This window comes from Chrysemys picta, chromosome 2, assembly GCF_011386835.1.
Source record: "Chrysemys picta bellii isolate R12L10 chromosome 2, ASM1138683v2, whole genome shotgun sequence".
NCBI lineage: Eukaryota > Metazoa > Chordata > Testudines > Emydidae > Chrysemys > Chrysemys picta.
This window is the reverse complement of record NC_088792.1, coordinates 83,250,759-83,276,877: the sequence shown is the minus strand read 5'-3', so window position 1 is coordinate 83,276,877 and position 26,119 is coordinate 83,250,759. Positions and strand designations below refer to the sequence as shown.

At 43.1% G+C, this 26,119-nt stretch overlaps 1 protein-coding gene across 9 annotated transcripts in view; it reads right to left on the bottom strand.

Annotated features, from left to right (window-relative positions):
* TMEM108 (transmembrane protein 108) overlaps nucleotides 1–26,119 on the bottom strand; it is a 261,335-nt gene that overhangs the window by 218,786 nt on the left and 16,430 nt on the right. The window contains exon 3 of one of the 9 annotated variants that reach the window (XM_042845277.2): nucleotides 953–1,018. The exons of the other annotated variants lie outside the window; for them this stretch is intronic. The gene's annotated coding sequence lies outside the window, so the exon portion shown is untranslated. The remainder of the gene's footprint in view (nucleotides 1–952; nucleotides 1,019–26,119) is intronic. 9 annotated transcript variants of the gene reach the window in all.

Below are 26,119 nucleotides of genomic sequence, written 5' to 3'. Positions count from 1 at the left end.
ATTACTGTCACCTTATCTCTCCTTTCCTCATCTTTCCTCCATCTGATGTGATGGAGCCACAGTCCATCACATCAAGTTTACTTTGCAAGTTCTTCAGGACAAGGTCTGGGGTCTTTACTGTTTTTTGTTTTGTTGTTTTTTTGAGGCTCTGACCACATTTTGAGGTACTCACAGTTAATCAATTAGTGGATCTGGTTAAAATGTTTCAAATTTTGAAATTAATAAAATTGCAAATTTTGAAATTAAAAAAGTTGGAAAACATTTTTCATGGAACTCCTCCCCCCCTTTTTTTCTTTTTTAAACTGGCTGTAACAATAAACAACCAACAACGATGGCTGAGGTTTGTTTGCATAGAGCCAAATTCATGCAAAAAAGCAGCCACGTTTTGCTGTCTTTTGGATTGAGTCCTCCTCTCCTCCCCCCCCTCTTATTTCAATGTAAAATTATGAATCCCTCCCTAGAACTTGTGGGGGAGAGGCACTTCACTCAAAATCCACCACTGTCTGCAAAGAAGTTCACAAATCCAGGCCAAGTTTCAGGTTGCCTACTAAACCTGAAGCCACAAACTGTCCTGTTTCTTTATGAAATGTCAGGCTACTCTGCTCTTGTCCTTTTGCAGAAGCCTCAGAAGTACCTACATGTTGTTTGTTGATGGTGGGCTAGATCCTCAGCTGGTGTAAACTGGTGTAGCTCCACCGGCTTCATTGAAGCTGATATACCTGAGGACCTGGCCCATTATAGCTCACTGATTATTAGGTAATAGTATTGATAACCCAAACAGTGATCAGGAATTAACAGCAAATATTTTGCAGCTATGAACTTGGATCCTTTTCTTGTGCTCCCCTGGTTCTGCGTTCTCCCATTGCATAATACGAACAATTGTCATTAAGGCCAGTGGAAGATACTTGTACCCTGTGTGAGAGACTCAGACACTTGACTGTTGTGAACTTACCTATCTCAACTTGCCTGGACCACTCTTTTAGTCGACAAGCATCAGAGAAGCTTCACATGATCCTGTCTGAAAGTTTTGAAAGCGCCTTTATCAGCAAAGAACCAGTGACAGTTAATATCACAAGCCATCATGTTTACATAATGTTGGATCAAAACTAAATACTCATCAATCCTTTTCCCTTCACACTCTGATCTGAAATACTAAGCTCAGTGTCAGAGGGTTGCTGGATCCTTTAGGGGAAGTGTAGGCCCAGGCTACCAGTGAGGAGCTAATTTATAAGGAGATTGAGTCCTTCAATTGAATAATGAGCACATGAGCCTAATAAGAAGTCATCATAGCTCAGCTGGAGGGTGGCATTCACAGAGAGAAACTCTCTTGAGAGCGGAGCTCCCACAGACCAAAGAAGAGAGCTGTGCAAGTCTTGGGCTCAAGGGGAGAGACTTTATTTCAATATTTGGCTTTAATAAGTTATAACTGCAGCAGGGAAATTTTGTCTTACACCTTTTGGACTGCGTGTAGTTCTTAAGGAGCCCTAAGAGGGGAAACTGAGTCAGGGAGTGTCTGCAGCACCACATTAGGTCAGGAGTGGGCCCTACAGGGAGGCACACCCTGTGACACCCAGGTAAAAATATAAACACAACATGTTATATTTATTAAAAAAACACCCAAGACACTCCACTGCACACGCTTTGCCCCCCTGGGGAAGAGGGTGAGAGAACAAACACCACGTGTTCAGATAACATCTGTTCGGTTCTTATATTGTGGTGTCTCTGATCTCCTTCAAGCCCTGGGCTGACAAGTCAGTCAGTCAGTCAGTCAGAGAGTCTCTCTCTCTCTCTCTGCCTGCCTGCCACAAGGTGCCCCACTCACCGCTAGGATGGCACTGCCTCCTGGCCATTCTGGGGATTAGCTTTGCAAGGTCAATGCCCCTTCCTGTGGTTGCTGCCTCTTCATGACTCAGCACTCCAACCGGGTCACTACATGTGGGTTTCCCCTTCTCGGGGGCAGAGGGGAAGTCTCTTCCACAAACAGACTCAGGCAGTCTTCCTATTCACTGCCTCCTAGTGCCACTCCCTCAGTGGCTGGCAGGGGAACCTGGGCCTGCTCTCTACTCTGGGTCCCAAATCAGGGACCCTCTAACAAGCAATCAAGGCTTATTCCCTTCTAGACCTTACTGCCTTTCCCCAAGCCCTCTCCTACCTCTAGCACTCCCCCCCCCACAGGATTGGCCAGTCTCCTAACTCCCCCTTGGTAACTCTGGGATCCCTGTAACCTCCAAACACTTCTCCCTGGGAGCAATTGCAGCTTTTCACAGCTGCCGATTTCCTGCCTTTATAGCCCGAGCCTGGCTTTTCCTCCTCAGCTAGGCTTCATCTTTCAATCAGGGGATTGCTTAGCCACCTGACCCCTCTCTGCTGTGACCTGTTGGGTTAATTAGCTCCCTTATCAGTCTGCATTAACTCTTTCAGCAGGGCAAGTGTGGGGTACACACCCCATCACACTCCAACTGTCCAGTTGTTTCCTGTCCTGGTATCTAATTCTTCATTACAGTTATGTAACCCATGCTTACACAGTGTGGCTCTCCATTCCTCTGCAGTGCACAGTCCATATAGCAGTCACAGCCTTTGACTAACAAATGTGAGAGTCTTTTAGCTCAGGCACTGACACTCCTGCTTTTAGATCCACAGGTTCAATCCGCACTACTGACAACACATCCTGGCATGCCACATCATAAAAGGTGGCCCGTACGGGGATTTCAGCAGAGTGAAACCTCTAAAGCTCAGAATGAGCTATCCCAGCCAGGGGAGTGTGTGACCCCATGCTTATGCAGTGTGGTTCTCTGTCCCTGCTGCCAACAACCTGTCCAGAGGCATCACATTACACATAAATAAAAACAATTGCATCCCAAGAGCACTTAGAGACTGCAATTGAGTACCCCATTGCACTAGATGGCTGTACACAGTGGTTAAAGAGACTTTCCACAGAGGATTAGAGCTGTGTTCCCCCTTTACATTCCCCCACCCCATTAGCTCTTATTTGTACCCTCGATTGTATGAACAGGTAATAAAGAGACAGTCCCTGCTCCAAGGAATTTGCAAAACAGGTTTGGAAGCAAGACACCCCAAGTGGATGAAACACAAATGGGGCTGGAGAATGAGTTGACTAAAATGAACTCCTTGAACTGACTGTTCCACTATTAATTTTTGGTCTGTCTTCAAGTTGCTCCTGACCTCTCTGCTGGCTTCCCAAACGTCTTCCCCCTTTCAAGTAACTTGTTGCCAGCATTATTACTGTAGTTAAAGAAACATTGCTCCCTCGTACCTTCAGCTCACCATTCGCACCATCTGTTACCTCTTTCACGCCTCACCACTGAAACACAGCAATAGATATCTCTCCGCATCACACAGCAAATATGCATAAGAGAACTATTCCACTTCATGCTTTCCTCACCAGCTGAACACTATTGTCACAAAGGCCATGTTGAAATTTAAAGAGGTGAATAAACTGGAAGACAAGGGATGGAGATGGAAACAGAATAAGATATTGAGAAAGGAAATAAAAAGCAAGATGATGAGAAAGGGGTGATGGGTAGCATAATATTAGAGAGGTTGTTATATGGCACGGTTTCCAAGACTGTATTAACATTCATCATTGTGACTTGCAAAGAGTTTAAAAGTGAAGGAGGATGGAGGGATTTGCAAACTGGATTGATGAGCAGTAGATGGAAGGGGAAGTGGATGTACAGGTAAAGTGACCGGACAGCAAGTGTGAAAAATCAGGACAGGAGGTGCGGGGGTAATAGGAGCCTATATAAGAAAAAGACCCCAAAATTGGGACTGTCCCTATCAAATCAGGACATCTGGTCACCCTATGTACAGGAAAAAGCTGTTATGGGGACTATCTATGCAGCAGCACTTGGTTTCCCAAGTTCTTCAGGGTGTTGGGCTAGATCTTTCGCTAATGTACATTTGCATCACTCATTGACTTACACGAGCTGAGGAGCTGGTGCAGAGGTTCTAGAGGGGGAATAAAATGTTTATGAAGCCTAAATTCAAAAGATGGGGGATTTAAGAAAGCAAGTAGCTAAAAAATATGCAAGAGGCTGCACATAGCACTTTGTTTCCTACCAAGTCCAAGAAGTAACTGCCTAGTGAAAGATTAAATAGATTTTGTAGAGTTAATACACTTCAAAGGTTTCCAGGGTGTTTCTTCCAGTGCTTCTACAATGGTAAGATTTTATGTTCCATCCCAGCAACTGCACCACGTTGCATTTATATCACATCTTCAATTCAATGAGGTCAAAACATTTTGCAAATAACCATCATAACACAATTGTTAAACAGGGTAATATTTATATCCATTTAACTGATAGCCACATGGGAGGTGTAAAGAGGGTAACTAACTTGCCCCAGGTCACACAGGTAGTCAGTTGAACAGAACTCAGTAATTCTGGCTCCCAACCCCCTGCCCTAACCAACACTCAAGTGCTGGAAGATTCCAACTTCTCCTCCCTTCCCCCACGTTCTTTATTCACTGACTAAAGTACTTGTGTTAGCACAATTTTTTAACGAAGGGATGGGAATTCACACTAACAGGTCTATTTCTGTTTCCTCTTTCTCAATCACAAGTTTTTAAAATGTTTCCCCCCCCCCCCATAGGAGAAAAGATACGGGATAGGGCAATCGCTCTGGTTGCAGCAGGGAAAGGAAGAATAAAGCATGGTGGATAGAGGTGCAGTTCAAACAGAATAAAGCATGGATTTAGCAGACTGCAGTAATCACTTGTGCTAGCTCGTTTATGCGCTGATGTGAATTTGTGCAGCTGTAATTTATAGTTCATTAATATGTTTTGCTTGGTTAAATGAAGGGAGAGAGAACAGAAACATCTGAGTCAAGCTGTAGCTTCTTCATAACAATTATACATGGAAGATTATTTCTGGAAGAGATTACAATTGTAGTTTGGGGAAAGTAAAGTAAACAGAATACAAAGTAATCTAGATAAATCTTAAACAATTAAATGTTTAGTAAAAGACTTAAGGTTAGTGGACTGTGGGAAAGAGGAGTGGGGGAGGAGGGGAAGAGAGAGAGTAGTTTTACCTGCATTAAGAGAGCTTTGTATGACTAGATTGGATTGTCATTTTATCTCTGTAGATTAAGTTATATACAGGGAAGGATTGGCATTTCAGATCATCGCTCAGTTAAACCCTCTCTCTGGATTACAGGGAGTTTAATAATTATGTTTTTGGAACACTGCCATTTCCCTAATAGGAAAAGGGGAAAAGGAAAAACCGCACCCACGCCCCTTTTCTCCTGGCTGAGATTCTACTCACCCCTGGTTTTTTTTTCCCACAGGAGATTGGAACACTAGCAGCATGCAGTTATGAAATACAGCCTACAAGGAGAATGGGAGGTGCTCCACTGCACTGGAAACCCCAAAAAGAATTCTTGCTGGCTCAAGGCAGAACTCCTGTGGTGGGGTACATGCTGGAGTGATAGCTCTGCCGTTCTTTAAAAAGGACTAACAGCGTATGCTTCCCCCTCAATATGCTCAGCTCTGCTGGTCAGTACAGTAAGGAGTGTGTTGCCCTGCTTTCTTTAGCAAGCAAATATGACTACCTGGAAGCAATGCCTCTGCTCTCATTTTTAACTGCACCTGCTGTTGTGCCTTTGCTTCATCTTGCACATGGTAGGTCATAATAGTTTATGACTAGCACCATTATTATGAAAGATATGAGGATTAATTTCTTTATCAATGCAACAGGTTATTCTGCAGCACTGAGAAACTCCTTACTGCAACAAAGGGCAGTCCATTTAATGAAAATCACTTCAGCTAAGAATTTGAACTTTCTATATAGGAAATTGTAGATGCTGTGCCTCTTGAGTAATTTAAAAGTGGACTGGACAAAGCAACAGGACGTATACCATAGGGAACAATCCTGCATTGGCATGGTGATGCATTAAGGTATCTGTGGCTTCTCTATCTCTGATTTCAACATTATAAGAACAGAATAATTTGAATATACTGTATAGAAAGATCTATAGAAAACAAGGGCTCACTAAGCTGGAGTATGGGTATCAGAGGTTCATCCATAATGAGTTGTAAGATAATCTCATACTTTACCAGACCTTTTTGGAGCTTTGCTATTAACAACCAACTTTGGAATAAGATTTATTAAGTAAGTGTGTGTGTGTGCGCACGTGCCTGTCTGTCATTTCAGAATGCTGCCCAGGTAGGTATGAGTGGGAGTAGGTGAGGAGAGACGCTATGGTGGGAGGAAGAAGGGCTGAGGCAGACTCTTCCTTTATTTATACCTGATGTCACTAAATGGATCATTATAGATTTTACAATCCAAGAAACAGCAGGTCATAATGTAAAGAAAAAAAACTATATCAGAAGGGTTTGGGAAATACTCTACAAAGAAGCTAGATGTTAGGAGAGGTTTTTGTATTCATCAGAGAAAAAAAGATGCTAAGATAAGACTGATGCAATGGCATGAAAAATAACTGCAGATTCTGAGCTTGGGCAAAGCAAAACAATGTTGTGAGCAGCACTACGTTAGTTGACAACAGAAGGAGAATGTAGTAACAGAAGGATAATTCAGATTGAATGAGTTGAACAAAAGAGGATTGTGAATTAAAACTAAGAATTTCAATAGCACAGGGCTAGAATCTGCCACATGTACTCATGCTGCGTGGTACTTTACTCTGTGTGTAGTCCCACTGCTTTCAGGCACTGAGTGAGGGTGGCAGAATCTGGCCCACAGTTATTCATTAGTTTCCTAGTTAACAGGAAGAAAGCAGCTTTTTCTAGATCAGTGGTTCTCAAACTTTTGTACTGGTGACCCCTTTCACATAGCAAGCCTGAATGTGTGACCCCCCTTTTAAATTAAAAACACTTTTTTACATATTTAACACCATTATAAATGCTGGAGGCAAAGTGGGGTTTGGGGTGGAGGCTGACAGCTTGCAACCCCCCATGTAATAACCTCGTGACCCCCTGAGGGGTCCATACCCCCAGTTCTAGACGGACAGCAGATTCCATGGCAGGTCTCAGATTAGAATTGTATCCTAAGCAGTTCCATAATTGTGGTTAACACTTTTGTTTAGATGAGTACAAATATCATGTACAAAAAAAGGATTGTTTACTTAAGATATCACATCAAAGGCATTAGTAGGGCCATATAGTGTAATTATATTATTTTTTCTTGGTATCAAATCATGCCTTGTCTTATTCATCTGATTAGTTTAATTTAAGTCAATTACAAGAATAAACCAAGCAGGATTTACTGCCTGACCCAATGCCCCATAAAGTCAATGGAAAGGTGACTGCTGATTTCAGGAAGCATTGGATAGTGTTCTTTCAAAAAAAGTACGATTTTATCTGTTTTCTGCAGGTGAGGACAGATCTAGCTATACATTCTTAAATTCATTATTACATTGCTGCTACATTGTGTTAGCTATGGACCAGGTTATCCCTCCTATGGGAAAGCCTGCAGAAGCAGGAGAAAATCTCTGAGATACCACCATGTCATTCTATGAGAGGACAAGTTTCAATATAAAGAAGATGCTATGGGAGCCATTCCCAAACCTGGTGGATCTCCAGGAATCCTCAGGAGACCACAGACATCTATGCAGAGGCGCTGTATCCCTGCACCAACTCTATGGGCTTGGTTGGTTTTGCTGTTTGTACTTCTGATGGCTCATAATGTCATCATTTCTGGTGGTAGTGATGTCATAGCAAGGCAGTAGATATTCATCCATTTGTCCTACGAGACAAGAGAGTCTGGTAGCCCTCCCATGGGAAGTGAAAATGCATCAAAGATATGCTGATCATTCATTGACTGGTTTGCTCACCACACTACATTGTTAACAGCAAGATCCAAATGATTCCCTCCCACCTGTGAAGCTAGTTGCAGTACTAGAGAAGAGAGTGCAGTGCCAGAATGAGATGTGATGGATTGCTTTTGACTTTTATCCAATTTACAAGATTATTGGGTTGTAGGCTAAAGACAATCACAGCATTGGTGGCATCAAATCAGCTCGAGCAGTCCTTTGGTGCTCACATTTCTCATATTTTGTTATATTTATAACACCAGAATAGGAGTCTGCATTAGGGCTGACAGAATAGTCTCCATTACTTCAGATGCTAAATTGGGACTTTGTCAGGTTTGATTAGGATGGAGCAGGCTAGTTTCTACCATCTCTATAAATAACAGAGACGGATGGAAAACAGGGTGCAGAGGGGACAATGAAAAGTTTTGTTTCTGTGTTTTGTTGAAGTTTTCGAAACACCTCTAATAAATAACACGACTTCCACATTGGTAATGGCGTTCCATAAAAAAAAAAAAAAAGCTTGAATGTTCCCTGGCATGAAGCAAGCAGCCAGTAAATTCAACTGACTTAAGTTACAGTTCAATATAGTAAATCTAAATCTTAAGAAGCAGCTGTGGCAAATTATTCAAGTTACATTTTATTTAAAAATTGATTTTGGAGCAAAGAATTGCCTCCAGGAAGCAAAAGGGGGGGGGAAACCACTAGTTTCACGTGTGGAGTCAAGGTGACACACAGAAAGGCCTCTACAGAGAGGGCGTGTCTCTATTGGTTACAGCACAATATTGGGAACCAAGACTCCTGAAATCTATTTCTGGCTGTGCCTATAAGACCTTGGGCAGGACATCTGAACATGTGTTAAGGCCAGACTCTGCCATCCTTGCTCATGCTGAGTAGCATCTTAAGTTACAAACAGCCACATTCATTTCAGTGGAGCTACTCAAGGAGTAAGAAGAACAGGAGTACTTGTGGCACCTTAGAGACTAACAAATTTATTAGAGCATAAGCTTTCGTGGGCTACAGCCCACTTCTTCAGATGCATATAGAGTGGAACATATATTGAGGAGATATATATACACACACATACAGAGAGCATGAACAGGTGGGAGTTGTCTTACCAACTCTGAGAGGCCAATTAAGTAAGAGAAAAAAAAACTTTTGAAGTGATAATCAAGATAGCCCAGTACAGACAGTTTGATAAGAAGTGTGAGAAGGTAACCCCCTTTTAAAGTCAGGGGGTGGCAGAATCTGCTTCTAAGGGATATTAGGAGGTATAATTAATGCATATAAAACACTAAGAATCTAGAACTACAGGTGTAAGTGCAAAATATTAAATCGTACCTGCAAAGCATTAACTATTGCTGGTACTTTGCAGAATAAAAGCAAATTAGCCCCTAGATGCCAAAGATCTGGAGCACATGGTAGAAATCACTAATGCATTTTACATCAGAAAGGGAATAGCCTCATGCATGACAATGAAGGTGATATATTACAATGGGAGGTTAAACTGAGGATGAAAACACTGAAAAAAGCAATGAATAGGTTTCATAGCTACTATTCTTGCAATACTTCAGTGAGTTATACTCTCTATACATAAAAACTTTTTAAATTAGAGTTTGTTAAACCCCCAATAGGTAGTTATCCATGTCAGATTTCAGGATATTATCTTAGAGAATAATTAAGAACTTATGCTACTTGCAAGAGTATGAAAATTATCTTCTTTCCCCCTTCTAATGCCTTCCCTGGGTCTCTTCTGAGCTACCACACCAGAGCCTTAGCATTCTGGGCACTAATGGCTGTGCTATCAGATTTTATCCATGGCCATATGTGCACAATAATGAATTGCCAATTTACAAAATTGCCTGTTCTTTTAAACATGAATAAGTGCCACTACTGGTAGCCAAATATGAAAATATAATTCTAGGGAGTCCTACTGGTTATTTGGTATACTGTAGCCCACTGTATTTGAAACTAAACAAGTTGTTTGGCAAATATCCAATTATTTTCTTTCTAAACTTTGATAAAAACACCCATTACTTCTGAATTCAAATGCTGTGCACCTCTACGCTGTAGCACCATCTGAAAATGTCGAAGCACTTCACAAGCACACTTGAGTTGTGAGATAGCGAATTATTATTATTATATTGACTGAGGGGGGATGGGCCCAGAACCCAGGCTCCAGATGGAGTCTGGGTGTTTACACTGCAGTTTTACAAACCCAGAGCCTGTGTCCCATGAGTCCAAATCAGCTGATACAGGCCAGGTGTGAGTGTTTAATTGCAGTATAGACATACCCTTAGTGACTTGTCCTAGACTAAACAGGAAACCTGTGGCAGCACCAGGAACAGAACCCAGCCTTCCCATCGACTCCAATCCAATGTTTTAACCATTAAACCACAATCATTCATAGTAAAGAACTTCTGACTTTTATAAATGAATTTTTGCTACAGTACAGAGATTTCCTTGGGAAAATATTTTTATAACTTTCTCTAAAATGCCGTCAGTCCCTTTTCAACAACACATACTTTGGGCCAGACTCTGCCCCTTAGACAGAGTCCCACTTTGGGGACAGTGCAGGGCGGCTTCCTGCAGTTCCTGGCGAATACAGCTGCTGTGCTATCCTGTAGGAGAGGGTGGCAGAAGCTCCCCTCCATGGCCAGAGCTCTGTTGGTCTACGCAGAAAGATGCTGAGGCCGTGTCCTCACTCCTTGGGGTGGTTAGTGCCCAAGGAGTGGCAGTGGGGACCATGTTTGATCTAGGCCCGTTACTCAATGTTGGGGGGAAGCAATAAGAGAAAATGTGAAAATGGCAGAAGGGCTAAATGACTGTTTCAGTTTTCACCAAAAAGATTAGTAGCAATTGGACATCTAACAGTAGATGCCAGTGAAAATGAGTTAGGATCAGAGGCTAAAATAGAGAAAGAACAAGTTAAAAATTAGTTAGATGAGTTAGATGTCTTCAAATCACCATGGCCTAATGAAGTCCATCAAGGAGCTGACTGAGGAGATATCTGAGCCATTAGCAATCATCTTTGAAAAGTGATGGAAAATGGGATTGATTCCAGAGGACTGGAAAAGGATAAATAAATAGAGTGCCAATTTATAAAAAGGGAAATAAGGACAACCTGGGGAATTACAGACCAGTCACCTTAACTTCAGTAACCAGAAAGATAATGTAGCAAATAATTAAGAAATCAATTTGCAAACACCTGGACGATAATAAGGTGATAAATCCATGCTGACCATTACTTGTCAAGAACAAATGGTGTCAAACCAATCTAATTGCCCCACCCTTTTTTTTTGGACAGGGTAACAAACCTTGTGGATGGGGGGGAAAATGGTAGATATGGTATATCTTGACTTTACTAAGGCTTTTGATACTGTCTTGCATGACTGTCTCAAACAATATATGGAAAAACAACCTAGATGGAGCTATTATAAGGTGGGTGCATAACTGGTTGGAAAACCATTCCCAGAGAGTCATTTTCAGTGGTTCACAGTCAAGCTGGAAGGGCATAATGAGTGGGGTCCTGCAGGGATCAGTTCTGGATCCAGTTCTGTTCAATATCTTCATCAATGATTTAGATAATGGCATGGAGAGTACACTTATAAGTTTGCGGATGATACCAAGCTGGGAGAGGTTGCAAGTGTTTTGGAGGATAGGATTAAAATACAAAATGATCTGGACAAATTGGAGAAATGGTCTTAAGTAAATAGGATGAAATTCAATAAGGACAAATGCAAAGTACTCTACACTTAGGAAGGAACAATCAGTTGCACACATACAAAATGGGAAATGACTTTCTAGGACGGAGTACTGCAGAAGGGGATCTGGGGGTCATAATGGATCACAAGCTAAATGAGTCAGTGTAACACTGTTGTTAAAAAAAAAGGAAACATTCTGGGATGTATTAGCAGGAGTGTTGTAAACAAGACATGAGAAGTAATTATTCTGCTCTACTCTGCGCTGATCAGGCCTCAACTGGAGTATTGTGTCCAGTTCTGGGTACCAAATTTCAAGAAAGATGTGGATAAAATGGAGAGAATCCAGAGAAGGGTAACAAACATGATTCAAGGTCTAGAAAATATGACCTATGAGGGAAGATTGAGAAAATTGGATTTGTTGAGTCTGGAAAAGGGAAGACAGAGGGGACATAATAACAGTTTTCAAGTACACAAAAGGGGGATGTTACAAGGAGGATGGAGAAAAATTGTTCTCCTTAACCTCTGAGGATAGGCCCAAGAAGCAATGGGCTTAAATTGCAGCAAGGGAGGTTTAGGTTGGACATTAGGAAAAATTTCCTAACTGTCAGAGTGGTTAAGCACTGAAATATATTGTCCAGGGAGGTTGTGGAATCTCCATCATTGGCAATTAAGAGCAAGTTAGACAAACACCTGTCAGGGACGGTCTAGATAATACTTTGTCCTGCCATGAGTGCAGGGGACTGGACTAGATGATCTCTCAAGGTCCCTTCCAGTTCTATGATTTTATGTTCCTGTACTTGGGGAAAAAACCCACCTACAAATGTGGCCAGCTCATCTATGGCAGGGAAGGGGAGGTGAAGACTCTTTATGCCTTCTTCATTTGCGCATAAGCCAGCCACCGTCTAGCTCTTTGTAAAACAGTATAGAAATACTTTGTTTCCCCCAGGACAGCCTTACGCAGGAAGAAAAACAAAGGGGACATGTTATAACAGCTGCTGGCTATAAACCAAAACCAATGCTTTATGTTCCCCTTCTAACAGTCTGAGACTGAACCCTCTGAAATTTAATGTTGATACATGCAATGTAATGCACATTGGAAAACATAATCCTAACTATACATTGTGACAAAGTTCCTCCTCTATCTTGGTGGGTCCTGCGCTTATTGGTGAATTTTCTTGCCTCAGAGATTCACCATGTGGGTTGGGGAACAGCCCATAGACCTTCCCCTCTGGAAGAAGTCCACAGTCCAGGTCAATTGGGAGGTTTGGAGGGAACCCGGGCCCGCCCTTCTACTCCAGGTTCCAGCCCAGGGCCCTGTGGACTGCAGCTGTCTATAGTGCCTCCTGTAACAGCTGCATGACAGCTACAACTCCCTGGGCTACTTCCCCATGGCCTCCTCCAAACACCTTCCTTATTCTCACCACAGGACCTTCCTCCTGGTGTCTGATAACACTTGTGCTCCTCAGTCCTCCAGCAGTACACCCTCTCACTCTCAGCTCCTTGCGCCTCTTGCTCCCAGCTTCTCACACTCCCACCCCAAACTGGGGTGAACTCCTTTTAAAAACCCAGGTGCCCTGATTAGCCTGCCTTAATTGATTCCAGAAGCTTCTTCTTAATTGGCTCCAGGTGTCCTAATTAGCCTGCCTGCCTTAACTGGTTCTAGCAGGTTCCTGATTACTCTAGTGCAGCCCCTGCTCTGGGGCTACTCTGCAGCCCCTGCTCAGAGAACAGAAAACTACTCATCCAGTGACCAGTATATTTGCCCTCTACCAGACTCCTGTACCCCACTGGTCTGGGTCTGTCACAACATATACAATGATGGGGTCTAAATTAGCTGTTACCACTCAAGAAAGAGATCTTGGAGTCATTGTGGATAGTTCTCTGAAATCATCCACTCAATGTGCAGCGGCAGTCAAAAAAGCGAACAGAATGTTGGGAATCATCAAGAAAAGGATAGATAATAAGACAGAAAATATCTTATTGCCTCTATATAAATCCATGATATGCCCACACCTTGAATACTGCTTGCAGATGTGGTTGCTCCATCTCAAAAAAGACATATTGGAATTGGAAAAGGTTCAGAAAAGGGCAACTAAAATGATTAGGGGTATAGAACGGCTTCCGTATGAGGAGAGATTAATAAGATTGGGACTTTTCAGCTTGGAAAAGAGGCGCCTAAAGGGGGATATGATAGAGGTCTATAAAATCATGATTCGTATGGAGAAAGTAAATAAGGAAGTGTTATTTACTCCTTCTCATAATACAAGAACCAGGGGGCACCAAATGAAATTAATAGGTAGCAGGTTTAAAACAAACACAAGAAAATATTTTTCACGCAATGCACTATCAACCTCTGGAACTCCTTGCCAGAGGGTGTTGTGAAGGCCAATACTATAGCAGGGTTCAAAAGGGAGCTAGATAGATTCATGGAAGATAGGTCCATCATCGGCTGTTAGCCAGGATGGGCAGGAATGGTGTCCCTAGCCTCTGTTTGCCAGAAGCTGGGATTGGGTGACAGGGCATGGATCACTTGATGATAACCTGTCTGTTCATTCCCTTTGGGACACCTGCCATTGGCCACTGTCAGAGGACAGGATACTGGGCTTGATGGACCTTTGGTCTGACCCAGTATGGACCTTCTTATGTTCTCTGTTTTTGCAAGAAAGACGTCATGAGACAAACAATCACAAATATGAAGAGAACATGCCAAAGTGAAAATCACTATTGTGTGGACAATCTTGTGGTAGCGTTCTTCACTGCCACATGAGTAGCACTGGCATATGTGTATGTGAATGGGGCGGGGGCACTTTTGTTCACTCTCTGTTCCTGGTCTCTTGTTTTTGAGGCTACAGTACTTTAAATGGAGTTGTGCACTTATTCAGAAGTAAATTTGGCCCTATGAGTTCTCAGCCTCTTGCAGGAAAAGAGTGACTTGAATTAGTCAACAGTCTCATCTCCATCTGCTGAATTAGTAGGCTGGGAAAGGAGTCCCCTTCACTTCTACAAGCGTGGAAGTGAGGTGTTTTGGATGATGAGCCTTAAGAGGAATGGAGTTAAATTGGGGAGAAAATTGAAGCTGAAGGGCTTCAGAAGATCCCTAGAAGAAAAAAAAAAGCCATTAAGGTTACTGTCGCATTGGGATGTCACCCATATGAGTATGTGTGAAGAGCATGAATAATTTACTGTAATATTATCATATATGATTACATAGCTAAATGTGCAAGAAAAGACAGCAATACCACAAACTCCTTTAGAATAGGAATTAAGCACAACAGAAGAGAGAAGCTGATAGAATTTGCTCACAGTGAAAAGGCTGAGAGAGATCATCTGTATTCCTTTGATCTATAAGTAGATAAGGAAAAAAAGCTAACTTGCGGCGTGCAAAATTTTCTTGTCTTTCTTGTAACAGAGAGGCAGGGGATTTCCAGTTCTTTACAGGGCACAACCAGTTCAAGAGATGAAGTGACCATAGGACAGACAGATGTAAGATCCAGCTTAAGATAAAGCTGGATAAAGCCACGCTGATCACCAGTAAGCAGACAGCTAAAATTAACCTAGAAAAGTGCAATAAGAGGACAGAAGAATTTTGTCAGCCTGAAAAAGTAGATGTCAAGCTCTGGCGAGGAGAACATGAGAGCAAGACAAGAATGACAAATATGCGTGATGGGGAAATATGGTTAAAATCTAAAGATGAGATATAGCCGAGGAAAGGAAAATCCTAGTGAATTGAGAAATATGTTATTTTCTGTTTCTAAACAGATTTGAGAAGGAACAGTTCAGAGACTTTAGACGGCTCATGCTGAAAAACACCTACCCCTTTCCACGATCAAACCCAGAGTTATTACTATTATTTATAGCTATTTGTATTAGAATTGGGCAATAAGTAGATGATATTACAGGATTTTAGCTACCAAGAAAACTATCATTCCACTGAGATGCTTTTCAACAGGCTTAAATTTATAGCTGGAAAGCATGAACAAAGCCTACTCTGGTGGGCAAGACAGCTTTCAAGTTAAAGAAAAACAATAACTCTAAAACCCCTGCAGAGGTAAGTACAGGTCACTTAATGAGAACTCTACACACAAATGAGACTTCCACCATATGTTTATACAGGGAAACCCAATAGACCAAAGCAGAGAGAGAAATGGTACAAGGTGACTTCATCTCTCTGAAGTTAGTCTCTGCTTAGCTAAAAAACAAAACAAATCTCTTCTGGAAATTGAGATGGAAAGAAAAAAAGAAGACTCAGCAACAAAATGCGGAGCAGCTGAACCACCTGAAATTTATACAATACACCTGACCTACAAAATTTGATTAAGCTCAGCAGCTGAGATCCAGAAATGGAACCGAAAGGATGCTATTCTACTCAGGGCATTCACAAGAAGGGCAGAGCCAGATCTGAGCATCACTAAACAAAAACAAACTAGGTTCTACGGTGACAGGTGAGCAAAGTCCACAGGTAAGTGGGGAACATGGAGACCTGGGAGATGGGTCGGAAACGAGAGGGAGTGTGGGCTATATTGGCAGAGAGAAAGGAGGGTCAGGACAAAACTGGAAGGCAAGATCAAACCAGTATCTTAGGTGCCTATATACAAATGCGACAAGTATGGGTAATAAGCAGGAAGACCTGGAAGTGCTAATAAATAAATACAACTATGATATTGTTGGCATCACTGAAACTTGGTGGGATAATACACATGATTGGAATGTTGGTGTGGATGGGTACAGCTTGCTCAGGAAGGATAGACGGGGAAAAAGGGAGGAGGTGTTGCCTTATATATTAAAAATGTACACACTTGGAATGAGGTGGAGATGGACATAGGAGACAGAAGTGTTGAGAGTCTCTGGGTTAGGCTAAAAGGGGTAAAAAACAAGGGAGATGTCATGCTAGGAGTCTACTACAGGCCACCTAACCAGGTGGAAGAGGTGGATGAGCTTTTTTTAAACAACTAACAAAATCATCCAAAGCCCTAGATTTGGTGGTGATGGGGGACTTCAACTATCCAAATATATGTTGGGAAAATAACACAGCGGGGCACAGACTATCCAACAAATTCTTGGACTGCATTGCAGACAACTTTTTATTTCAGAAGGTTGAAAAAGCTACTAGGGGCGAAGCTGTTCTAGACTTGATTTTAACAAATAGGGAGGAACCAGTTGAGAATTTGGAAGTAGAAGGCAGCTTGGGTGAAAGTGATCATGAAATCATAGAGTTTGCAATTTTAAGGAAGGGTAGAAGGGAGAACAGCAAAATAGAGACAATGGATTTCAGGAATATGGATTTTGGTAAGCTCAGAGAACTGATAGGTAAGGTCCCATGGGAATCAAGACTGAGGGGAAAAACAACTGAGGAGAGTTGGCAGTTTTTCAAAGGGACACTATTAAGGGCCCAAAAGCAAGCTATTCCGCTGGTTAGGAAAGATAGAAAATGTGGCAAAAGACCACCTTGGCTTAACCACGAGATCTTGCATGATCTAAAAAATAAAAAGGAGTCATATAAAAAATGGAAACTAGGACTGATTACAAAGGATGAATATAGGCAAACAACACAGGAATGCAGGGGCAAGATTAGAAAGGCAAAGGCACAAAATGAGCTCAAACTAGCTACAGGAATAAAAGGAAACAAGAAGACTTTTTATCACTACATTAGAAGCAAGAGGAAGACCAAAGACAGGGTAGGCCCACTGCTCAGTGAAGGGGGAGAAATAGTAACAGGAAACTTGGAAATGGCAGAGATGCTTAATGACTTCTTTGTTTCGGTCTTCACCGAGAAGTCTGAAGGAATGCCTAACATAATGAATGCTAATTGGAAGTGGGTAGGTTTAGCAGATAAAATAAAAAAAGAACAAGTTAAAAATCACTTAGAAAAGTTAGATGTCTGCAAGTCACCAGGGCCTGATGAAATGCATCCTAGAATACTCAAGGAGCTAATAGAGGAGGTATCTGAACCTCTAGCTATTATCTTTGGAAAATCATGGGAGACGGGAGAGATTCCAGAAGACTGGAAAAGGGCAAATATAGTGCCCATCTATAAAAAGGGAAATAAAAACAACCCAGGAAACTACAGACCAGTTAGTTTAACTTCTGTGCCAGGGAAGATAATGGAGCAAGTAATTAAGGAAATCATCTGCAAACACTTGGAAGGTGGTAAGGTGATAGGGAATAGCCAGCAGGATTTATAAAGAACAAATCGTGTCAAACCAATCTGATAGCTTTCTTTGATAGGATAATCAGTCTTGTGGATAAGGGAGAAGCTGTGGATGTGGTATATTTAGACTTTAGTAAGACATTTGATACGGTCTCGCATGATATTCTTATCGATAAACTAGGCAAATACAATTTAGATGGGGCTACTATAAAGTGGGTGCATAACAAGTGGGGTACTGCAGGGGTCTGTTTTGGGACCGGCTCTGTTCAATATCTTCATTAACGACTTAGATATTGGCATAGAAAGTACGCTTATTAAGTTTGCGGATGATACCAAACTGGGAGGGATTGCAACTGCTTTGGAGGACAGGGTCATAATTCAAAATGATCTGGACAAATTGGAGAAATGGTCTGAGTTAAACAGGATGAAGTTTAACAAAGACAAATGCAAAGTGCTCCACTTAGGAAGGAAAAATCAGTTTCACACATACAGAATGGGAAGAGACGGTCTAGGAAGGAGTATGGCAGAAAGGGATCTAGGGGTTATAGTGGACCACAAGCTAAATATGAGTCAACAGTGTGATGCTGTTGCAAAAAAAAGCAAACATGATCCTGGGATGTATTAACAGGTGTGTTGTGAGCAAGACACGAGAAGTCATTCTTCCACTCTACTCTGCTCCGGTTAGGCCTCAGCTGGAGTATTGTGTCCAGTTCTGGGCACTGCATTTCAAGAAAGATGTGGAGAAATTGGAGAGGGTCCAGAGAAGAGCAACAAGAATGATTAAAGGTCTTGAGAACATGACCTATGAAGGAAGGCTGAAAGAATTGGGTTTGTTTAGTTTGGAAAAGAGAAGACTGAGAGGGGACATGATAGCAGTTTTCAGGTATCTAAAAGGGTGTCATAAGGAGGAGGGAGAAAACTTGTTCACCTTAGCCTCTAAGGATAGAAAAGAAGCAATGGGCTTAAACTGCAGCAAGGGAGGTCTAGGTTGGACATTAGGAAAAAGTTCCTAACTGTCAGGGTGGTTAAACACTGGAATAAATTGCCTACGGAGGCTGTGGAATCTCCATCTCTGGGGATATTTAAGAGTAGGTTAGATAAATGTCTATCCGGGATGGTCTAGACAGTATTTGGTCCTGCCATGCGGGCAGGGGATTGGACTCGATGACCTCTCGAGGTCCCTTCCAGTCCTAGAATCTATGAATCTATGAATATGACATCATCTTAGAATAGCCTGTACATTATAAAAGCCAAGTAGAAGAAATGAAGAATTAGGGCCGTGTGGAGTTAAGACATTAAATGTGTACATCACTGAGAGCTCACTACGATGTGTAATCAGACTCATCAGTGGACTGTATAGTTCACTGGACTGCAGCCACATAATACCAATATTCACCACTTTTTATCTTCACAGCGTTTTCACAAATACATGCATACAACCCCCCCCCATCCATTTCCACCCCCTTCCCCTACCAAAAAGGCAAATGATAAGTGTTCTCTATTTTACTAATGGGGAAACTGAGGCTCACAAATGATCTAAGGCCACAAAGTCAGTGATGGATCTGGGATTAGAAGACAGAAGCTCCTAACGCCTAACTTCATGCTCAGACCACACTTCTCTGTCATTCATTCTGGAGTGGGACTGTTAATTAACTGAACTGGGGTCCCTATATTTCAGCCACACTACAAGGCAAAATGAATCATGTGAAAGAATATTCTTCTAGTCCAACCCACAGAGGAAGATCTAGAACCAGCACAAAACATCAGCAATAGAATTCTGAGATAATCAAGAAAACAGATCAGAAATTTGCTGCTCCTAAGAGAAGCATGAGGAGGGAGATGGTAGAATGTATGGGATAAGGAACAAAAGCAAAGGAAATATGAACAAACTCAAATAAGGGACATAGAGAAAATCATTAAATGAATCTGGCAATAGGTAAACACATCACTAGAAGGAAATGTATGCACCCCAAAAACTTCAGCAGAGGCATAATATTGGAAAGTCCAGAAATGGAAAAAATATTCCCCTTAGTGAAACAAATTAGTATAATAGTCATGTTTGCATGCATGGGGGAAAGAGGGGGAGAATTCAGGCAAGGAGGATTGGGTAGAGCTTTAGCGGAAACATTTAGTTGGAAAAGGACAGAGAAAAAGAGAAGTTTCTGCTGTCATTGCTGTTAGCAGGGGATGGAGTTGAGTTGGAATAAGTATTACCATGAAAAAGGCAAACACACTGTTCAATATAATGTTCAAAACCACCAGCCATGAAGCACATGTTTATTTTTAATGTACGACATATGGTGAAACATTCCATCAAAATAACCTCACACCGATCTAAGGAGGCTTTTTAAAATTTGTATTTGTATTATCCATATTATTATAAATGCAAAATGAATTTTAGGCTTGTCTATATGACATCGCAATCCAGATTATGGGAATGTGAATTGTAGAGTTCGCTAATGTGTTTGCTGTAACTGCCCCATGTAGATGCTGGCGCAAACTAAAAGGTACCTAGTTCACGTTAATGTAGTCCCGTTTCAAATAAGCAAACTTTTGGTTCACTTCATTGAGGTCTACACTGAACAGTTAGACTGCAACACACTAAAGCTTTCTGTAATTCACATCCCCATATTGCACCACCCTTTAGACAAGCCCTTTTTTCCCCACTCTTATGATTGACAGGAAGTGAAAGTGGGACAGACTGGCTATGTATAGCCAGAATTGTTTACAGATTGAAGGCAGAACAGAAGTAAGGTTCTAGTCCTCATGGCTGTGAAGAAAAACTTGCAAATATGACCTAAGTGTGATCTAGAAGCTAAGAAAGCAGAAGGCAATAAAAAGAATCCAACATCTTTTTCCTTTCATGTTTTTGTGGGGCTTGGCGCATGATTTTTGAATATCTGTTGATGGAAATACTATGTTGCTTTTTCTGATAAATTTATATTTAATTTATTCTATTCCCCTTTCTTTTATATGCATTTGAAGGGATGCTGGGGACTTAAACTTGGCCCCTAAACGAAACTGCATTAAAACAAGCTTTTATAAAACCTAAGGCCAATCAAAATCTGTCTCCACTTTTCTTTAAAACAAGCAAACACTTTTACTCAGTGTTCAATAACTTCACTGTAGCACTAAAAACCCCAAAGTTGGACTGAGTAAACTAAAGTGCATCAGATGATGCTAATTTTCACTGTCCAAACTGAGCATAACATACTTCTGTGATTAACAAAAGATAATATTTTAATATGATTTTATTATAATATTTTAATATATTTATTATACCTCTTGTATTTCTCTCAGCTTGGACAATGAAAATCAATTACATTTGCTGCACTTGAGTTTATAGCAGACCTGCACAACATGCAGCCCGCGGGCAAGTGGTGGGGTGTGGCTGTCGGGTTCGCCCAGGGCCAGTGCAACCGTCCGGGATTTTTCCTCCCTCCTCTCCCTTCCTCTCACACAGAGTGTGGCATGGCTGATTGGGCGCCTGGGCCTGATTTAGCTGCTCCCATTGGCCTCCAGCAGGCGGAGTCCCTCCCCCGCTCCTCCCCTCCCCCTCAGCATCGCGTCACAGCACTCTGCAGGGGAGGGGCAGGGTGCTCGGCGGCTTGTTTGGTTTCGCTCCACGTGGAGCCAGCGGCTGGAGCGGCCTGGTGGTAAGGGGAGTCCCGGGGGGCAGTCAGGGAGCAGGAGAAGGGTTGGATGGGTCGGGAGTTCTGCGGGGGGCTGTCAGGGGGTGGGGAGCGGTTGGATGGGGCGTGGGAGTCCCGGGGGTCTGTTTGGGAGCGGGGGTGTGGACAAGGTTGGGGCAACCAGAGGACAGGTAGGGGGTAGGGTGGGGGGGGGGGTCTCAGGAGGGGACAGTCAGGTGACAAGGAGCAGGGGGGATTGGGGTTCCTGAGGGGGTGGGAAGTGGGAGTGAGTGGATGGGGGCGGGGCTTGGGTGGGGCTCTCCCCCCATCCTCTTTTTTGATTGTTGAAATATGGTAACCCTAAAAAAGCGGTGCCCTGGCTTGGCAGGGAGGAGCTGCCTTCTGGAGGCACCAGAGAGCCAGAGCGTTGGCTTGCAGGGGCGGTGAGCCCCAGCCATGGTGGAGCCAGCACGGCACATGGGGGCAGCAGCCCTGCACAGGAGGCAGCACCGCTAGCGGGAAACAGCCGCACCTCCTGCCCAGGCTGCGGCCTGGTGTGTCCCCGTGCCCCGGCGGCTCACACTCCCGGGAGCCGCAGAACCTGAGCGCGGCGAGGGGGCAGCCAGAGGGCACATGGGGGCCACCGACCACATGCCTCTGCTGCAGCCTGCAGGAGCCCCCCCCTGGGGGGGGGGCACTCCAGGCCACAGCCTGGTCAGGAGGGGAGGGGGGCGTGGCTGCTCCCCACTAGCCGTGCCGCCGCCTTTGCAGGGTGGCTGCCCCCCCTGCACTGCCGACACTCTGGCGCTTCCAGAAGGCAGCTCCTCTGTCGAGCTGCTGCAGCGGCCCAAGACTGGCAAAGCCAGTGAGTGGACTCGGGGCGGGGCTGCCGGGGTGGGGTGGGGAGGGCTCACAGGGGGGCTGTGCACCCTCCAGGGGAGTTCAGGGGGCGGGGAGGGGGAACCTGGTCAGGGGAGCAGCCCCTGGGCACGGCTGGCCCCTGAGCAGGCTGGCCCGTGGGGTCTATAAAGGCTTGTTGGGATTTGCCCCTCAATGAACCTATGTGCGGTAGGAGGAGGGGGAGGGGGGCGCAAGGTGGAAGTTTCACCTAGTGCGCAAAATATCCTTGCACCGGCCCTGGGTTTGCCCGCTACCCGGGGTGGGGCCCCACTTCACTGTGCCGCGCTCCAACCGCCCTAACAGCCAGAAGCGCACGTGTCTCCGTCTCCTGCTCCCCCCGCCTGGCGTACAGCGGGTGCGTCACTTCCGGGGCCTGCTGAGGCGGGAAGCGCTGGGCACGAGGCAGAGCCGGTAAGTGCTGAGCGAGGGGAGGGGTGCCCGGCCTGGGCTCGAGCCGCAGCTCTGGCGGCGGGGGGACTGGGCCGAGACCCCCCTCAAACCCTCCCATTCAGTTGGGGGTGGGGTGGCTACTGTGCTGGTTGCTCCCAGGGCGGCCTCCGTAGTGATGCGAGGGAGGGGTTGAACTGTCCGTGGGCAGCCAGGAAATCCCCAGGGGAGAGGGGGGGGTGGGGGTGTGTGTGTGTGTGTGTGTGTCACCTGCCCTGTCCCAACTGCTGCCCCCTTCCCTGGTCCAGGGACCTGCCCCCTCCCCATTAAACTGCCCCCCCCCAGGGCTCCCTGCGGCCCCTGTGTTTGTGTGTTGGAGATGTAATATCTCTCATTAAATTTGCAAAGTAATTATGAAAAGTACAAATGTTTTCTTTCAACGGAGCAGGTGTTTTTCATTTTTCCTTGATTCATAAAAATAATTAAAATAATTTAAAAAATTATTGTTTGCTTTAATTGAAACATTCTTAATAAAGTATCACCCCCCCGCCCCCCCTTTTCAGCCCACAGCTGTTTCGTCAGGGCGGCGCTGGGGAAGGAGGGTTTGTTTCCGCAGGGCGGGCTGCGCTGGGGGTGTGTGTTATGTTTCGGGGCGGTTGGAGGGGGGGGTGTTTCGGTGGCGCAGGGATGGGGGCGGGTTCGGCCCTCAACTGTTTTCTTTGGAGTAATATGGCCCTCGCTGCTTTGCAAGTTGTGCAGGCCTGGTTTATAGTTAGACTCCCTTTGGGGTTCTTAGCACTGCACTGTTTGGTTTTTGAGCACTGAATGAAAGTGAACAGGAGTACTTGTGGCACCTTAGAGACTAACAAATTTATTAGAGCATAAGCTTTCGTGGGCTACAACCCGAAAGTGTTTACTTGTTTTTTTTTAAATGGGGAAATATTTTGATTAGCCTTAGGCTTTATAAAACCTTTTTTTTTTATTATTATTTATTTATTTATTACACAATTTATATTTGCAGCCAAATCTAAGCTGTCAGCATCCTTTTGAATGTGTATAAAAGAAAGGGGGAAAGAATATTAACAGAATAAAAACAAATAGTTAAGAAAGCAGAAACAGTGACAAATGTGATGTTTTTAAAAAATTCATTTTTAGCAATCTAAGATGTTGTAAGCAAATGTCTTTACTAATTACATGTGATTTTTACACTGACAGAATCCCTTTAAGAGGCTCTTCATCTACAGGGAAAGGAATAGGACATGGTGATTCTGTTTCAGCTACAGCTCACCTGTGCAGACAGATTAGCAGAGTTGAAAAGTTCATTCTGATCTTTCCTTTGTAATGAGATGAACTTTGTCTGAAACTAGCAATCACTGCTGAACTACTACCCTATCCCACTTGCAGCACATCTATTTCCATTTCCTCCTCCCAAATGGCAACTACTTGGAACAAAATGTGACCCTCCTATTTGATTTATATATGATCAAGAAATTCATGGATGAAAATTGAATGGATTGATCCTTAATTTAATTGAATCAAACTATTGTAGGGCTAGTCCATTCTGCAGTAGATCAACTCATTACCATCATGGTATTAATTCAATATTCAAGACTGGTACTATCATTCTTATTCTGATACAAACTAAGGACTGAATACACTATTTTCTAAATTCATATAGGAATATGTTTTAAAATAGTATTATTACAGAAGCATGTTAGGTACACTGTCATACAGAGTACTGCAAAAAAGAGAATTTCTTCCTTAAAACAAATAAAAATGAAAAAGAACCCCTACTGACTAATGTCATCTTTAAAGTTAATTAATGTTCACATACATTTTACCAATTAAGGAATTCTCACTCCATATGGGAAGTTCCTTCCTAATTCCTGTCTGTTAGTGGTTAGCTTATAGCCTAAAATATGAGGGTTTAAATCCTCAGATGAAATAAAAAATGATCATGTCTAATATAACTGTGGATGTTCTCAGCTACAGTATTGTTCTGGACTTTAAGTTCCTACATAAAAAACAGGTGCTTAATGGGATAACTCCATAATGTTAAGGACAACTGCAAAGTACTCCATTTAGGTAGGAACAATCAGTTGCACACACACAAAATGGGAAATGACTGCCTAGGAAGGAGTACTGTAGAAAGGGATCTGGGGGTCAATAGTGGATCACAAGCTAAATATAAGTCAACAGTGTAACACTGTTGCAAAATAGCAAAGATCATTCTGGGATGTGTTAACCAGAGTGTTGCAAGAAAGACATGAGAAGTAATTCTTCCACTCTACTCTGCGCTGATTAGGTCTCAACTGGAGTATTGTGTACAGTTCTGGGTGCCACAAATTGGAGAAAGTCCAGAGAAGAGCAACAAACATGATTCAAGGTCTAGAAAACATGACCTATGAGAGAAGATTGAAAAAAATTGGGTTTGTTTAGTCTCGAGAAGAGAACTCTGGGGGGGACATGATAACAGTTTTCAAGTACATAAAAGGTTGTTACAAGGAGGAAGGGAAAAAATTGTTCACCTTAGCCTCTGAGGATAGGACAAGAAGCAATGGGCTTAAATTGCAGCAAAGGCAGTTTAGGTTGGGACATTAGGAAAAATTTCCTAACTGTCAGGGTTGTTATACACTGGAATAAATTGCCTAGGGAGGTTGTGGAATCCCCATCATTGGAGATTTTTAACAGCAGGTTAGATAAATACCTGTCAGGGATGGTTTAAGTAATACTTACCTACCATGAGTGCAGGGGACTGGAGTAGAGGACCTCTCAAGATCTCTACGATTTTATGATAAACAGAGGAAGGATGGTCAAATTGTTAGGGTATTAGCCTGGCACTCGGGAGATTGGGGTTCAGATTTCTGCTCTGCCACAGACTTCTTGCATGACCTTGTGAAAGTGTCAGTGTCCATCTGTGAAACACGGATAACACTACTTCCCTACCTCACAAGAGGGAGTTGTGAAATTGTCCTCTTGATCATGACTCATTAAAGATTCTGAGGTGCTCAGAAACTGTGGTAATGAGAGCCATATAAGTACCAAAGATAAAAGCCAGGAAAGCTACCTACCTATTTCAGCAGTGTACCTGGCAGGAAACTGGAGGGGACAAACTCTATACTATGCACCAGGCATCTGGTTCCTCCATAGCCCTTTTGGATGAATTCCTTCATTAATTCTATCCCTCATATGAGGCATCATCATGTCACTAGGCCTCCTCTGCTTGTATGGTGGATTCGTCCAGCACATTTGAATGCATTTAAATATACCTATGAGACTTTTCTCAAACACTGTATGAATGAGTTTCACATTTGCTCAAATGTATATTGTTAAATAGATGGAATACCAATACAGTGGTTGCCATGAAAAACTCAGGGCCAGATCCTCAGCTGGTGTAAATTACTGTAGCTCTTCTGACTTCAGCATTTACAGTTACTACAGAATGGTGTGTAAAGCACTACTGTATTTCATTATTCCTAGGACAGAAAAGATCTGCAGCATCTCAGATACTATTTGGGTAGAATATCAGGGTTGGAAGGGACCTCAGGAAGTCATCTAGTCCAACC